The following is a 15,961-nucleotide window of genomic DNA, read 5'->3' on the forward strand; positions in this document are numbered from 1 at the left end:
GAGAGAGAGGGAGACACAGAATCAGAAGCAGGCTCCAGTCTCTGAGCAAACGGTCAGCACAGAGCCTGACGTGGGGCTTGAACCCACAAACTGTGAGATCATGACCTGAGCTGAAGTCGGCGCTTAATTGACTGACCCTCCCAGGCGCCCCTCCATCAGCAACCTTAATTTCCCTTTGCCATGTAACCTCAAATACCCACAAGTTCCAGGGATTAGAATAGGGACCTTTGGGAGCAGTGTTCTGCCAGCCACACTAGGGCTCCGTGGCTGCGGTCATAACACGAGGTGGGGTCAGGTCATAGAGCTCTCCTTGCCTCGGTTCGCCAGGACTGCCGTGGCTCAGGAAAGACTCAGCTGTCAGTCATCGGTGTAGGCTGGCATTGATGGGAGTTAGTGAATGTGGTAGAAATACGTTGCCTGGATGTCTGGCTTTTTTTTTTTTTTTGAATAAACTTTTATTTTGGAATAATTTTACATATGCAGAAGTAGGACACACAATAGCAATAGAAGGTTCCTGAATGGTAAAGTTTCCCATAACGTTGCTAAGGTTGTCCAAGCAAAGAGGTCAGTCTTGGTACATTACTGTTAATTAAACCCCAGACTTATTCAGAGGTCACCCGTTTTCCCACTGAGGTCCTTTTAGCGCTTCAGGATCCCACATTACATTCGTTCTGTTTCTTTAGTCTCTTCCTGGCTGTGATAGTTTCTCAAGTCTTGTTTTTATGACCTTGGCAGTTTTTTAAAGTTCGTTCATTTATCTTGAGAGAGAGGGAGGGGCAGAGAGAGAGGGAGAGAGAATCCCAAGCAGACTTGGTGCTGCCAGTGTGGAGTCTGACATGGGGCGCAGTCTCCCAAACGGTGAGATCACGACCTGAGCCAGTACCAAGGACACTCAGTCATCCGAGCCACCCAGGCGCCAATGCACTGGGCAGTTTTGAGGAGTACAGGGTTTGTTTTTATGTCTTTGTAACCATTCACCCATTTGGCACAATGACAAAACCGCGTATGGCTGGCTTCTGGGTTTCTCTGGCTGCTTTTCCAGATGCAGACTGCCTTACAGTGGGAGAGCAGTCTGGTACTTTTTTTGGCGACTGGAATGAATTATCTGTCGCATGGAGGGACTTGTAACTCTAGACAGACTTTGCTTTTCCCGTGTTAGGTTGGTTCAGCCCCTGTTCCTTGCTACTTGTGCAGGGCTGTGTGACGGAGGTGCAGAAGGACTGAGCGGGCCCGCCCTGAGGTTGGGAAGGAAGAGTCGCGCTCGGGCTGTGACACGACATAGGAGTTGAGAGGAGAGGAAGCATTTCTGCCTCTGAAGTCTGGGAGATGTCATGGAGGAAGTGTTATGTAAGAATCTGTAAACGGGGCCCCTGGGTGGCTCAATCTGTTAAGTTTCCTACTTGGGCCCAGGTCCTGGTCTCGTGGTTCATGAGCTCAAGCCCTGCGTCGGGTTCTGTGCTGAGAGCTCGGGGCCTGGAGCTGCTTCGGATTCTGTCTCCCCTCCGCTCCTCCCCCGCTGTTCTCTGTCTCTCCCTGTCTCTGAAAAATAAACAGTAAAGAAATTTAGAAGAGTCGGTGAGATATCGGTGTGCAGAAAGTAGAGTGAGGCTGTCAGGCTGCGGGAGGCCTGGGAGGTGGGCTGTAACCTGGGGCCGTCAGCCAGGCCTGTCTGGGCACGTAGCCCTTGAAAACCAGCAGAGAAAGCTGGGAACATGGACTGGGCTCCAGTTGTGTAAGACCAGGGCTGCCAGGAGGGGCAGGGTGTGTCCTAGGGTGAGGGGCTGCATGGGCCGGGGAGGAGGCTTTGCGGTGCTCCTGGGCCCGACCACGCCCAGCCACGCAGCAGGGAGTCGCCTGCTGCTCTCCGGAGGCTGGTGAGTGCAGCAGGGTCACCCTGTGACTCTAGCGTGAACTTTGACCGCCCGCCGCCCTCCGTTTCTGGACAGACAATCAGGTTTAAAAAGGCTCTCACTAGCAACACTGCCGTAGAAAGCAGGAGCCCTGTTCTCTAGGTACAAATGTAAAACAGCTAGTTGGAACTGGAGGGTGGGGTGTCAGACTGGTTGTAGGAGTGTAACTTGAATTCCGGTGAGTGGTGGCAAGGCCGTCCCTGGAAGGTAACCGAGGAGTGCAGGGCCACTGGCAGAGCCTGGCAGGAGGCCTGGCCGCGAGTGGCGAGGCGCTGTCAGCAGAGGAGGGCAGTGTGGGCCAAGGCCGTCCTGAGAGGACCTAGACGACCTTGAAGGGGGAGGGGGCTGCTCAGGTGTGCTGCGTGAGCAAGTCGTGACGGCCCAGCGGTGCTTGCTGACAAGTGTTTATACAGAAATGCTGGAAAATGAGAAGGCGGTCGACTCAGTGGATGGAATGGGGCATACAGGTGAGGGGCCATCTTGTGAAAGCTGGTGGAAGGGGAGGAGGTGTAGAAGAGCTGGAATGTGAGAGGTGGGGGAAGAGAGTCAGGAGGGGGGCTTGGGCTCGGAGGGTAGAGGTGACCCCACCCTGTGTGCCTGTGACACACCCAGATGGCCCTGTTCTCATGGTGCAGTCTGACAGGCAAGGCCAGGAGCCCAGACCTGTCATATCCAAGACGGGGAGAGTCTGGTCAGGACATTATGAGCTGCAGGCCAAGGATAGTAGTTTTGGGTTCATACAGGAGAGCTAGAGATTTGGGGGGCTGGAGAAATAGCCTGCTGGTGGAGCAGCACGAAGGATTAGCTGTCTTGTTACTTGCCCAAATACGTGGTTGGACTTTTTTTTTTTTTTTTAAGTAAGGTCTACACCCAGCATGGGCTCGAACTCCCAACCCTGACATTAGGGGTAGTACACTTTACTGACTGGGCTGGCCAGACACCCCCATGCTTTGTTAGACTTATGGCTTGTGTGTTTTTTAATATTTTAAACATATCAATGCATATGCCAGTAGCTACCTGATCTATGTTTGTACGAAAGATCAGTCTTAAAAGTTAGTGACTTGATAAACAGGCTGTGGCCTGAGAACAGCGCCGATATGCGGCAGGAAATGTGCTCCGTGTAGGAACCGTGGACTACATTGAACGTGTGCCCAGCATGTGGACCACTGTGAGAGTATTCCGGGGTTGCTTCGGGTCAGGAGAGTGCCGCCTGCTCGCTCACAGCACTGTTGCCGTGTGCTGGGATAGAGGGGCTTTGTCCTTGCGTCTGTGGACGGGCAGGAGTGACACCCAGGGGTTGGCTTAGGCGGCTTTCTGTCGTGTGGCTGTCTGTGCTGCCTGGTCTCTGACTTGAAAGTAGTGTGACCGCAGACGCAGAAACCAGCGGCCGCCGAGCGTGGGGCCGGTCCCGCCGTTCCCGGGGCTCCCCTCGGCCGCGGGCGGGCGGCCTGCGTGGGGCGCGCCGACTTCGGTTAAGTTTATTCATTTATTTTGAGAGGGACAGCGCGTGTGTGGCAGGGGAAGAGAGAGACGAAAAGAGAGGGAATCCCAAGTAGGCTCCGCACTGTCAGCACAGAGCCCCACGCGGGTCTTGAGCTCATGAACCGAGGGCTCGTGACCTGGGCTGAAATCCGAGTGGGACGCTTCACCAGCCGAGCCACTCAGGCGCCCTGCCACTCGGCCTTTCTTGATTCCCAGACTGCAGCAGAGCGTGCAGCCTGGATTTTATAAATCACGCGTGCCCTTGACTCCAGTGGTAGCTGCCTGCGGGGTGGGGGTCGGGCCGAGAGGCCCTGCGGAGACCCTCCCTCACCGCGGCTGCGGTTGGCCTGCTGTCTGCCCAGGAGACCCTCCGAGGGCTGTGATTTCAGGTGGGCAGAGCATCGTGTAACTGATTCTCAAATGTTGTGATTTAACTAAGCAATAAAAACTACTCTTTGGATTATAAAATGTACAAGTCAAGTTTATTCCAAATGTTAGTTTGTATTAGCGTTCTGTTGTTAACATTATATTACCACTTGGGTTTTCTCTTCTTGTTGCATGGAGATTTCTTTAATAAAGCGGTTCTTGCACAGCAAAGGAGACCATTAACAAGATGAAAGGACTGCGTATGGAAAGGGAGGAAATATTTATAAACCATATATTTGATAAGGGGTTAATATCCAAGATATATGAAAAACTCATATAACTGAATAGCAAAAAACAAACAAAAAAACCAAAAACAGATAATTCAGTTAAGAAATGGGCCAAGAACCTGAGTGGACGTTTCTCCAGAGGAGGCCTGCAGGAGGCCGCGGGCACGGGCGAGGCGCCCAGCCTCACTAGGCATCAGGCAAATGCCAGTCAGAACCGTAACGAGCTACCACCTCACACCTGGTGAAGTGGCCCGGCTAGAAAGCACCAGAGAGAACACGTCTTGGTGCGGATGTGAGGAAAAGGGAACCCTTGAGCACTGCTGGTGGGAACGCAAACTGGCGCAGCCACTGTGGAAAACAGTGTGGAGGTGCCTCAAAAAATAAAAATAGAATTGCCCTATGATCCAGCAACCAATTCTAGGAATATATCCAAAGGAAATGCAAATACTAACTCGAAAAGGTATCTGCGCCCTGTGTTCACCGCAGCGTTCCTTACGACGCTGAGGAGAGGGAGCGGCACACGAGTCCCGCTGGCAGGCGGTGGGTAGAGGAGTTGTGTGCGATGAAATTTTATTCAGTCATAAAACAGATGAGGAAATCCTCCATTTGTGGCAGCGCGCATGGACCTTGAAGGCATGGTGCTCAGTGAAATAAGTCAAACAGAAAGATAAGTACTGTCTGGAATCCAAACAAAACAAAACAAAAGCCAAACTCAGAGGAAAAAGAGATCAGACTTTGTTACCAGCCGCAGAGGGTGGGGGAGGGGGAAACATGAAGAAGGTGGTGAAAAAGGTACAATTTCCAGTTATCAGATAAGTTAGCACCAGGGTTGTGATGTAGGATGTGGTGACTGGAGCTCCCCGTGCTGTGTGACACTCGGGACAGTCGTTAAGAGTAAGTCCTAGGGGCGCCTGGGTGGCTCAGTCGGTTAAGCCTCCGGCTTCCGCTCAAGTCAGATCTCATGTTCATGGGTTCGAGCCCCGCACCAGGCTCTGTGCTGACAGCTAGCTCAGAGCCTGGAGCCTGCTTCCGGTTCTGTGTGTCCTTCTCTCTCTGCCCCTCCCCCTCGCATGCTCTGTCTCTTTCTGTATCAAAAATAAATAAAACATTAAAAAATAAAAAAAAAAGGGGCGCCTGGGTGGCTCAGTCGGTTAGGCCTCCGACTCGGGCTCAGGTCAGATCTCACGTTCGTGGGTTCGAGCCCCGCATCAGGCTCTGTGGTGACAGCTAGCTCAGAGGCTGGAGCCTGCTTCTGGTTCTGTGTCTCCTTCTCTCTCTGCCCCTCCTCCTCTTATGCTGTCTCTCTCTGTATTAAAAATAAATAAAACATTAAAAAAATTAAAAAAAAAAGCTCTGACTTTTCACTTGTTTAAAAAAAAAAAAAAAGTCCTAGGAGTTCTCAACACAAGGAGAAAACGTTTTGTTCCCCCCTCATTTTTTCTTTTTGTTGTATCTGTATGAGAAGTTGGATGTTAGCTGAGCCCGTTGTGTAGATGATCTCACTGTAACTGGGAATCATGTACACCTTAAACTTACACAGGGATGTGTGTCAATTATTTTTCAATAAAACTGGACAAAAGTAAAGATCATGGCAAGCTCTCGCTGGTGTTCACTTAGTGCTAGGAGTGCTGTTTAAAAACCTCTTGAAGAGGCGAGGCCCCTGGAGGCTCCTGACAGCCGGGGGCGCTCGGGGTGCTCGGAAGCCCGCCTGGCGGCCCGCCTGGGAGCACGTGTGCTCTCTGCCCCGTCGTCGTCCCTGGAGGGCTCCGCCACAGGTGACTGCTTCAAAAGATTTAGAAGGTAAGCGCTCACACGAAGTCTATAAACTGAGTTTATGCAGGAGCGTCAAGTGCTGGTCAGTCTAGGGAAGTAGTTTTTTCAGGCTGTTCTGAGTCGTGCTTAGTTTTATGAAAAGACATTTCTGAGTAATGAGATTTTTTAAATATCAAGTCACATTTGTTTTATAGAGGACGCAAACCTGCCTGGTAATTAATGTTCTTCTCGTGATACTACACTTTCCTGAAGTCAGTTCCCTGACTCTCAAAACTCAGGGACTGCGGGAGCAGGGGGACACGTCGTCCATCCAGTTATCAGAGGTGGGGTATTTACCTGCTGTGAAATATCACGGGGCAGTTCACGGGAGGGCCCGGATGTGCCGCTGGAGGGTGGCTCAGTCCAGGCATGTTCAGTTTTCCAAACTACCTCATTGTGGAAAACGGGATTGATGAAGGTTTCATTTTGTTGAGGTGTGGTTCTTTGATGTGAGAGTTATGGGAATAAGAGTTTTCATTAAGCATGGAGACTTGTTTATGAGAAGTCCTAGTGCAGAGTTTCCTAGGAAGAAGCTGCTGGTTGCTGGTGGCGGTGCCAGGAGTGCCCCTGGGAACTGCCCTCCACCGGCTGTCCGGTCCCAGGAGACAGTGCAGTCCCAGGAAGGAGTCTCCGCGCGGCGCGGGTGCAAGGCTTGTGGGAGGAGGGCCTCCAGGTGGCCTGCGGGGGGCGCTGGGATGCCCGAGAGATGGTGCTGGGGTGCTGTGTGTTGACTTGGTGGGGTGGGGGAGAATGTTCTTCGGCGGGGTGGACAGATCAGGCTGCCTAATGGTGTAGAGCTGAGGGCTACGTCTACTGGGGTGTTTGGAATAGGATGTCTTATTTTTATATATTTGAAAGATTTCAAAAGAAAAATAGACCCTAATGATTTGGTTTTATTTATCCTCTATTTTTTGTCTGTCCCTCTGTCATTGTTGCAGTCAGACCGTCTGTTGGGGTGATGTTCATACGTGCGCCCCTGGCAGTGCAAGCACCGCCCTTGAGTTGTGGTGGGGTCTCCTGCTAGCCGGCCTAGCACTGGGCCTTTGTGTCCCGGCGGAGACTAGTTAGCGGCTGTCCCTGAAAAAGTAAGCCTCAGGACCAACTTACTAAGCACTCCCCATGTTAAAACATTAAATTTTTTTTTCTTTTGAAGCCATAATAAATTAGATATCGAAGAATACCAAGTAATAAATGTGAGGTCTAATTTTTAACATTTAAAAATGGTGGCACCAGGGTGGCTCAGTTGGTTGAGTGTCCGACTTGATCGGTTCAGGTCATGATCTCTCGGTTCGTGAGTTCTAGCCCCGTGTCGGGCTCTGTGCTGACAGCTCAGAGCCTGGAGCCTGCTTCCAATTCTGTGTGTCCTTCTTTCTCTGCCCTTCCCCTGCTCATGCTCTGTTTCTGTTTCTCAAAAATAAATACACATTAAAAAAGTTTTTAAAAAATATAAGCCGTGTTTAATATTTCTAACAGTATTTTACCATGAGCTCTTTTCCATGAAGCACACTTAATCATATCCAAAGGTGTGCAATCAGGAGTGCTCTGAAAACTTGGAGAAAGAAAGAAAACATGCATGCTAGGGGTAGAGAAAGGATGATTGGCTATGTTCTGCCTGTAACTTCTCTAGCATCCAGTGAGGTCCGCTTACATATGGCGTGTTGAGGAAAAAAGGTAATGGCCTTGATGTAGTGTTCTGGGTCCTCAGTATCAAGATTTTGGTATAGCTTACTCATAGCTAAGCACTTTATATTAGGTGAGTAACATTATTTTTTATGTTTATTTACTTTTTGAGAGAGAGAAAGAGGGAGAGAGACAGAGGAGGGAGCAGGGGAAGGGCAGAGAGTGGGAGACACAGAATGTGAAGCGGGCTCCAGGCTCTGAGCTGTCAGCACGGAGCCTGACGCCTTGGGGCTCAGACCCACGGACCAGGAGATCTTGACCTGAGCCAAAGTCGGACGCAGCCAGCTGAGCCCCCCAGGCGCCCCCAGGTGAGTCAGTTTAATGAAGAGTTATCTTCAGATGCAGGAGAAGTAAGCTGGTTAAGAAGAGGGTGTTCCTCAGGGCGCCTGGGGGGCTCAGTCTGTTGAGTGTTGACTTTAGCTCAGTTCACGATCTCACCGTTCAGTCGTGAGGGTTCCTGAGTCCGAGCCCCACTTCCTGTCTTGCTGCTGTCAGTGCAGAGCCCACTTCGGACCCTCTGTCCCCCGCTCTTTGCTCTTCTCTCATTCAGACGCTCTCAGAAATGAATAAACATAAAAAAAGGGCGATCCCGTGTTAAATACTGTAATACTTAGCCAGGTTTTCAGGGTATTTTAGAAACCTGCATTGCAGTGTTGATATTTGCCTTTTACAATTTTCCCTTCCTGTCCGAGGGTAGAGCGCGCCTAGGAAGCTTTTCCTAAGCTGAAATGGTGTGAAGTGAGGAAGCAGTTACCCTTAATTTGTATGGGAAACATTTGGAGTGCTCCCAGAGTCAGAAACCCTCAGAAACCCTCCGGTAGGCTTTTCCTAGACCTCAGGACACCTCTTGCCAGCGGCTACACCAGATAAATCGAGATAAAGCACAGATGCTTAAAGATACAGCTCAGAGCTCTGGAGGCTCGATGCAGATATTCGTTGTTGTTGTTTTTAAGCTTTATTTCTGTATTTTGAGAGAGTAGAGACAGTGTGAATGGGGAGAGGCAGAGAGAGAGAGAGAGTACCAAGTAGGCTCCGGGCTGCCAGCGTAGAGCTGGACGTGGGGCCCAACCTCAGGGCCTGTGAGATCATGACCTGAGCCAAACCAAGTGAGCCTCCAGGCGCTTCTTGATGCTAAGATTCTGTGTGTGGTTCCTGGGGAAGGAGCTGGGTGGGGCCCCTGAATTCTGCTTTTTTTTTTTTTTTTTTTTTTTAATTTTTAACATTTATTTATTTTTGAGAGACAGAGGACAGACAGATCATGAGCAGGGCAGGGGCAGAGAGAGAGGGACACACAGAATCGGAAGCAGGCTTCAGGCTCATGCTCTGTCTCTCTCTGTATCAAAAATAAATAAAAACATTAAAAAAAAATAAAAAAAAAAAGAGTGTTTGGAGGGGCGCCCGGGTAAGCTGGTGACGCGTCAGCTCTCGGCTTCTCGTGGTTCGTGGGTTTGAGCCCCGCATTGGGCTCTGTGCTGACAATTGGAGCCTACTTGGGATTCTCACTCACCTCTCTCTCTGCCCCTACCCTGCATGTACGCTCGTTCTCTCTCTCTCCTCCCCAAAATAAATAAGTAAACTTAAAAATTAAATTTTCTTGAGTTACATGTCAGTTATACCTCAGTTAAAAAATGGAGAAGACGTGTGCCTGGGTGGCTCAGTTAGTTCAGCATCTGACTCTTGATTTTGGCTCAGGTCGTGATCGCAGGGTTTTTGGATTCAAGTCCTACGTCAGGCTCTTGCTGAGCGTGGTGCCTGCTTGAGGTTCTTACTCCCTCTGTACCCCTTCCCTTCGTGTGTGCATTCTCTCTAGACATGTTCTTTAACATGGGGGCACTGGTACATTTAAATATGAACTAGAGGGGTGCCTGGGGGGCTCAGCCAGTTGAGTGTCTGACTTTGGTTCAGGTTATGATCTCACAGTTTGTGGGTTCGAGCCCTGCATGGGGATCTGTGCTGGCAGCTCAGAGCCTGGAGCCTGCTTCTGATTCTGTGTGTCCCTTTCTCTGTGACCCTCCCCTGCTCATGATCTGTCTCTGTCTCTCAAAAATAAATAAATGTTAAAAAAAAAAAAAAAGAAAACTAGTTGAGAAAAAAATAAATATGAACTAGATAGTTAGCAGATGATATTATGAAATCTTTTGAATTTTTTTCAAAAAAACCTTTTTTTTTTTGAGAGAGAAAGAGCGTGCAAGCTGGGGAGGGTGGCAGGAGAGAGAGAGAATATTAGGCTCAATGTTGAGTGCAAAGCCTGATATGGGGCTTGATCCCACGACCTGGGGATCATGACCTGAGCCGAAATCAGGCGTCAGATGCTCAACCAGCTGAGCCACTCAGGTACCCTGATATTAGTAATTGTTAATTTGCTTCTGCGTGGTGATGATTTCGTGGTTTTGTTGGAGATAACTTTGCTCCAGTGGCACATAGATGGGGAGGAGAAGGGAGCGTGAGCCTTTGAGCCTGTGTGGCGGCTGGCACGTGTCCAGTGTGCTCGTTTCTTAGCTTTTCTGTGTCACGTGCTCATGTAAAAATGTGGGAGAAATACTTTGTAGGTGATGCTTACGTACTTCCTATTGCACCATTTGCTGAGATAAATTTAGCATGCTTAAACTCTGTCCTTTTAATGATAGATGAGACCAAGCAAAACCAAAGAACTTTTTTCTCACTTTGTTTAAGGTGTTTCCTTTTTTTTTAATGTTTATTTTTGAGAGACAGAGAGAGCGTGATCAGGGGAGGGGCAGAGGGAGAAAGGAGACACAGAATCCGAAGCAGGCTCTGAGCTGTCAGCACAGAGCCTGATGCAGGGCTCGAACCCACGAACCATGAGATCATGACCTGAGCCGAAGTCCGATGCTTAACTGACCAGGCCCCCCAGAGCTGTTTGTTTTCGTTGATAGATGCTCACGGAGTAGACTCCACCCGCTTTTCCTATTTTGCTCTTGACTAGCTCGAAGGCTGAAGAGCTCCTTGCATCACAGGTTACCAGTCAAATCTTGGGGCGCCAGTCTGTGCACGTGAGTAAGTGTGTGTTGTGTGTACTCCTGTGGAGGGAGATGGGTCAGCACAGAGACTCTGGAGTCAGGGCCATGTCTGGTCTATGCTCTGGCTCTTCTGATGCCCCTGACAGTGCCCCGTTGCTAGGGGAGTGAGAGGGTGTGGTGGGAGGAGCGTGGGGTGGGCACCAGAGTCTACTTCCCAGTGGGGGCGGTAAACAGGAGCAAAGAATGAAAGACACTGACAGATGTACGTGTTAGATCACTTAGGTCCTGCCCGCTTTTATTGTAGAGAATATGTAAGTAATGTGAGTAGTAAAAATCTTAACATTTGACAGAGGTTGGCTAGAATTTTCAAGTGAAATAGGATGAAACAAGTCTCTGTGCTTAGGGTGTTAAGACCGTGAGGTGATATATGATGGATGATTCTATTGTGAGAAATAAAATTTTGTATTTTCTTATGTTCACACAACTTAGTTTTGTTTTGCTTTTATCTTTATGCTTACTTTTTCCATTGGAAATAGTGTGACTGTCTTTGTGTGGGCGGTGTGGGACGTTTGGCTCCTGGTCCCCGACCTTCCAGTGCTATGCTTGAGGCATTTGCTTTTGCCCACTTGGGGTGTCCCTGTGGGGTGGGCCTTGCGTGTGCACACGTGTGAGTGTGTGTACAGTGGTTTGTGAGGGTGGTAGAGGCTTGCTCTTCTGCACTCACCCGGGAGCTTATTCTGTGCTCACACGTGTGTGGCTGCTTCTTTGTCTTCCCGCGTTGTCATATCGGCGTGCCTCCGCTTACTCCGCCTGCTGTCCTTGTTTCCTGCGTGCACCTGTGCCGTGCGTGTAAGTCGTGTCTAGTGGTTACATTTCTAGAATTGCTAGGTCACAGGTTATGGGTATTTAAAATTCTGATTTTAGGGGCGCCTTGGTGACTCAGTTGGGTAGGTGTCCGACTCTGGACTTTGGCTTAGGTCACAATCTCATGGTTCGTGAGTCCGAGCCCCGCATCTGGCTCCTTGATGCGCACGAGGAGTGTGCGTGGGGCCCCCCTCTGCTCTCTCTGCTCCTCTGCTGGTGTGAGCACACGTAGGCTCTCTCTCTCTCTCAAAATAAACAAACATTTAAAAAAAACTTTGCACCATTGCTTTCAGTTGAGACTGTGCTGGCTCATGCTCACCAGTGATGTGTGGCCGCTCCCAGTTTAGCTTTACAGACCGTTCACCCGCTCTGTGTTCCGTTTGTGTCAAGGTGACCTTAGAAGCAGTAAAATTCTGACCTTTGAGCGAAACGTCAACCAGTCATCCATTCTGAATAGATGGAAAGGTTTCACACTTTGAGGGACTGGTGTTTGATGGGTGTTTTTGTATTTTACAGAGATTTCTCTCTTTCTGTCTTTAACGGTTAAGCAGTTAACTGTATTTGCATTTTCATGAGTGTAGTCTGTAACTGTGCACAGCAGTGTTTGCGTGTCTGTATGATGGTAAAAGCCCTCTCGGACTGCAAGATTCATGCAGCCCCGTGAGTGCTGGGAGGCTCAGTCACTGACGCAGGGGCTCGTGCTCGGCTGAAGGTCCTCTCTGGTTCTGGAAGAAGGGCAAGGTAGCTCTGGGACTGTCTTCTCTGAAGGCAGAGACGAGTCTCCAGAAGCACAGAAGGATTTGGGGAAGGAGTACCAAGTCCAGGAGGAAGGTCCTCTCCTGTTTTCGCCTGGAGTGGCAGTGGTCACAGTGGCACTGGCAGGAGCAAGGCCCCCGCCCACCGTGGGGTGTGCGAACGGGAAGACGCATCTTCCTGTGGCTCGGTCCCTCGCAGCTGCTGTCGGGAGAGCCTCGCCCTGCTGAGTCAGGATCTGCCTGCTTGCCTGGTGTGGGCCTCCGTGGTCCAGACAGGGCTCCTGACTTGGCCAGGTTTGTTTGTCTTCCTCACGTTGACATGTAAATAATTTATCATCACAAAGCAAATTGCTTTACTGTTCTCTAAACACGCTCAGAACAGACAAGAACATGAAATGTTACCAGTCTTCCGTTTCAGAGATCTGATTCTACGTCCTGGGTGTGGCTGCGGCTGTGTTATTAAGGACGGTGAACAAACAAGAATTAGCTCTCGGGGTGTTGAAGAAAAGGTCTTTTGAGTTTTTTACTACATTTTTGTCATCTCTACACCCCATGTGGGGCTTGAACTCAAGGCCCTGGGATCAAGAGCTCCGTGCCCCACTGACTGAGCCGGCTTGGTGTCTCAAGGCCTTTTGAACTTGGTTCCATTTTTCTTTTCTTTTTTTTTCTTAAGTAGTTTATTGTCAAATTGGTTTCCATACAACACCCCGTGCTCTTCCCCACAAGTGCCCTCTTCATCACCACCACCTCTGTTCCCCCTCCCCCTTCCCCTTCAACCCTCAGTTCGTTTTCAGTATTCAGTAGTCTGAAGTTTTGCATCCTTCTCTCTCCCCAACTCTTTCCCTCTTCCCCTCCCCCTGGTCCTCCAATAGGTTTCTCCTGTTCTCCTGTTAGACCTATGAGTGCAAACATATGGTATCTGTCTTTCTCCGCCGACTTATTTCGCGTAGTGGTTCCATTTTTCGACAGCAGGTTGACAGGACCTGAGTTGGGTTTGTGATTTTGTGTTTTGCTGTGAGAAAACATTGGCTAGAATTGTTTTGTTCTCATAACTTGTGTATTTCTGTCTTTCCGACATTGTTTTGCTCAGTGGTCTTTCTGTCCCTTATCTATTCAGACCTTGGAGGGCATTTCTTGCTTGATGTAGATATTAGAACAAAGATGAAACCTTTAATGTGGTTGTAATTGCTTCTGTGATAGCTTTTGCCCCTTTTTCGGGTTCAGAAGTGGGAGACCTGGCGTGCTTCCTTGAGAGCAGTTTTAGTGCTTGTAAACTAGCTTTCTGACTTCTGGTGTGGACGATATTAAAACCATTTTAGAATAATTGGTTTTGTGGATGGTGACTAATTAGCATTCTTGTCAATGTTTATCTACTTCTTTATCAAAATGCTTCTTCTGACTGTAGCATTTCATTGTAATGGAGAATGATTATCCTGTAAAGCTGGTTGCCGTAGTGTCTGGTTGCTGTGGAAGCCAGGTGTGGCGAGCGCTGATCCAGTGCGGGCTTATTACCCTTTCTGTTCCCCGGCTGCAGCCCGGAGGGGAGGGTCCCCAGTTACCTTCTTCTCACCCGGTTTGGTCACAGGAGTTGGGGATCCGGATGGTTACAACGGTGTGATTTTCTCCCCTTCCAGCCTAAGTGCCGGGGGCTTTTGTTCTTTGGCTGAGTGGCCCTGGGTTTCCTTCCTGTCTGTGAGTCTGTCTCTCCAGCCTCTCTGCGTGTCCTGCCACTCAGGATGTAGTCTGGAGGGTTTGTTGAAAATCACTGCTAAATAAGACATGCCAGAGTTTGTCCTGAATTGTGGAAGTCCCCACTGCCAGCCCCTGAACTGAGACCCTCAGGGCAGGAAGAGGAGCCGGGAGGGCCCTGCACACGGCCGAGTCGGGGAAGACAGGGCTGGTGGACCAGCGGCACCTTTGGGTTTGAAGATTTAAGTTAGATTTTAAATTAGATTTTTGTGTGTGAGCTGTTGGTCTGGGGGCTCCCATCTGCTGGGCGTTGCTCTTGGGTGGGAGTTGGTGGCAGCTTTCACCCCGGAGAGCCGCGTTCTGTGAACTTGGCCGGAAACCCTTGCAGTGCCGCGGCTGCGGGAAGCTGCTGGGAGGTCGGCAGGATTTGTTTGAATCACACGTTGTAACACTTCGGGTTGAGCGGCCTGGGTCCAGCTGTTGTTTGTGGGGTGAGGGGGGGGTGTGGAGTCGGGCAGGTGACCGCGGTGGGGTGGGGGGGACGGGGAGCAGCTCAAAGCAGCAGCCAGGGATTATCTGGCAGTTTCTGTGGGTCAGGGGTCTGGGTCCTCTGCTCATGGGCCCTCGTGGTTCCAGTCCAGGTGTCCGGTGGAACTGTGGTCTCTGTGCACGCTGGAGTGGGCAGTGGCCTGAGGTTGCTGGAGGTATCTGTTTCCTTGTTGAGAAGTCCCTGTGTGGTGCTGTCACCTGGAGGTCCCTGCAGCTCATCGCCCTGTAGCCTCTCACAAGCCAGCAGCGAGTCTGGTGCTCCAGCCTGCTACGATGGGGTCTCGGGTAACAGGCTGTGATTATGGGGGTGCGCCACGCTGAGCTCTGCCACACGTGCCCCCTGATAACACGGAGGGGACCTTCTGGCCCTTTTGCCGTGTTCCACTGGGTAGAAGCAAGTCACAGGCCCCACCCAGTCTGCACTCCAGGGAAGTGACTCCACCAAGAGGTGGGGTCACTGGGGCCTCCGTAGGGTCTGTCTGTCTGCCATCTGGGGTGCTTTTTAGAGCTCTTGGTCCCTAGATTCTGGCGTGACAGTCTTGGGGTGGCACCTTTTTCAGCACACTCTCCCCCGATGTCCTGTTCTGTTCTCCGTGCTGTTGGGCTCACTTGCACGGGCAAGAGCAGGACCGAGACTGATGGCCACAGGTTGGGTGGAAAGAGTTTGGGTTGATTGTTCTTTCTCTAGCCAGGGTTTGTCAAAGTCTCAGTTTTCCTAGCTCCTTCTGGGCTATCTTGGTTTTTACGGCTACTTTGCAGCTAGTTGAGTTTTGAGCATCTCCTTCCACTGGAACCCAAAGATCTAGAAGGAGCTCTTCTGTCTGTGACTAGGCTTCAGATGGATTCACCAATGAAGCTTCATCCATCCTGTGGCCTGGAACCTTCTCAGATGGCCAGTGAAGAAAATTCCCAGGGAGCCTCAGCTGCCTCTCGAGCTATCTCTGAAGTATTAGCGAAGAACCTTCGTGAGTTGACTCTCGACCCTACCGTCAAACTCCCTTCCCCTCTACCAGAATATCCATTCCCCAGAGGAGAGGGAGAAGAAACCACAGGGACTTGTGGACCGAATACTCAGCAACAGGAGGAGGACTGGAGTCAGGACGGTGTTAAGTGCACGGAAAGAAAGGATGGAAAGGCTCCTGTGGTTGGTTATAAACCATCGATACTTCCAACAGCCTTCCAAGGATGAAGCAAGAGTGGAAAGGTTTAGATGTAGATGTCACTACTGCCTGTATCATAAAGATCCTTCTGAAGATGCCAACACGGAGATTGGTTATGACATGGAGTCGTTATGAACATAAACTTTATTCTAGTATGTTTTTCTTGCTAGTAATTTTAGCATCAGCATGCAAGCAGCTTGGGAGAGCAGTTCTCTTAAGACAAACTGTAAAATATTTTGATAATCTAGGATATTAGTTCTGTATTTTCTACCTTGATAGCCAGAATTTGTGAGGAATCCTGGAGTTTGCATTTGAATGACTTCAGTTTACTTTAGTTCCGCTTCTTGATATGACCCAAGGAAGCACTAGGAGGTTTTGAGTGTTGAGAAGCCTGAAGTTATTAAGATAGGTTAACCTGACATGGGGCTC

At 50.0% G+C, this 15,961-nt stretch overlaps 1 protein-coding gene across 6 annotated transcripts in view; it reads left to right on the forward strand.

Annotated features, from left to right (window-relative positions):
- The first annotated feature begins 870 nt into the window (after nt 1-870).
- Nucleotides 871-15,961, forward strand: part of ANKRD11 (ankyrin repeat domain 11) — a 161,319-nt gene continuing 146,228 nt past the window's right edge. For 3 of the 6 annotated variants that reach the window (XM_029926076.1, XM_029926083.1, XM_029926074.1), the window contains exon 1: nt 1,216-1,347. The gene's annotated coding sequence lies outside the window, so the exon portion shown is untranslated. Of the gene's footprint in view, nt 1,348-15,961 lie in introns of all 6 variants that reach the window. The other 3 variants (XM_029926077.1, XM_029926075.1, XM_029926072.1) reach the window with 2 other exon arrangements.

The sequence above is a fragment of the Suricata suricatta genome, chromosome 16 (assembly GCF_006229205.1).
Source record: "Suricata suricatta isolate VVHF042 chromosome 16, meerkat_22Aug2017_6uvM2_HiC, whole genome shotgun sequence".
NCBI classification, from domain to species: Eukaryota; Metazoa; Chordata; class Mammalia; order Carnivora; family Herpestidae; genus Suricata; species Suricata suricatta.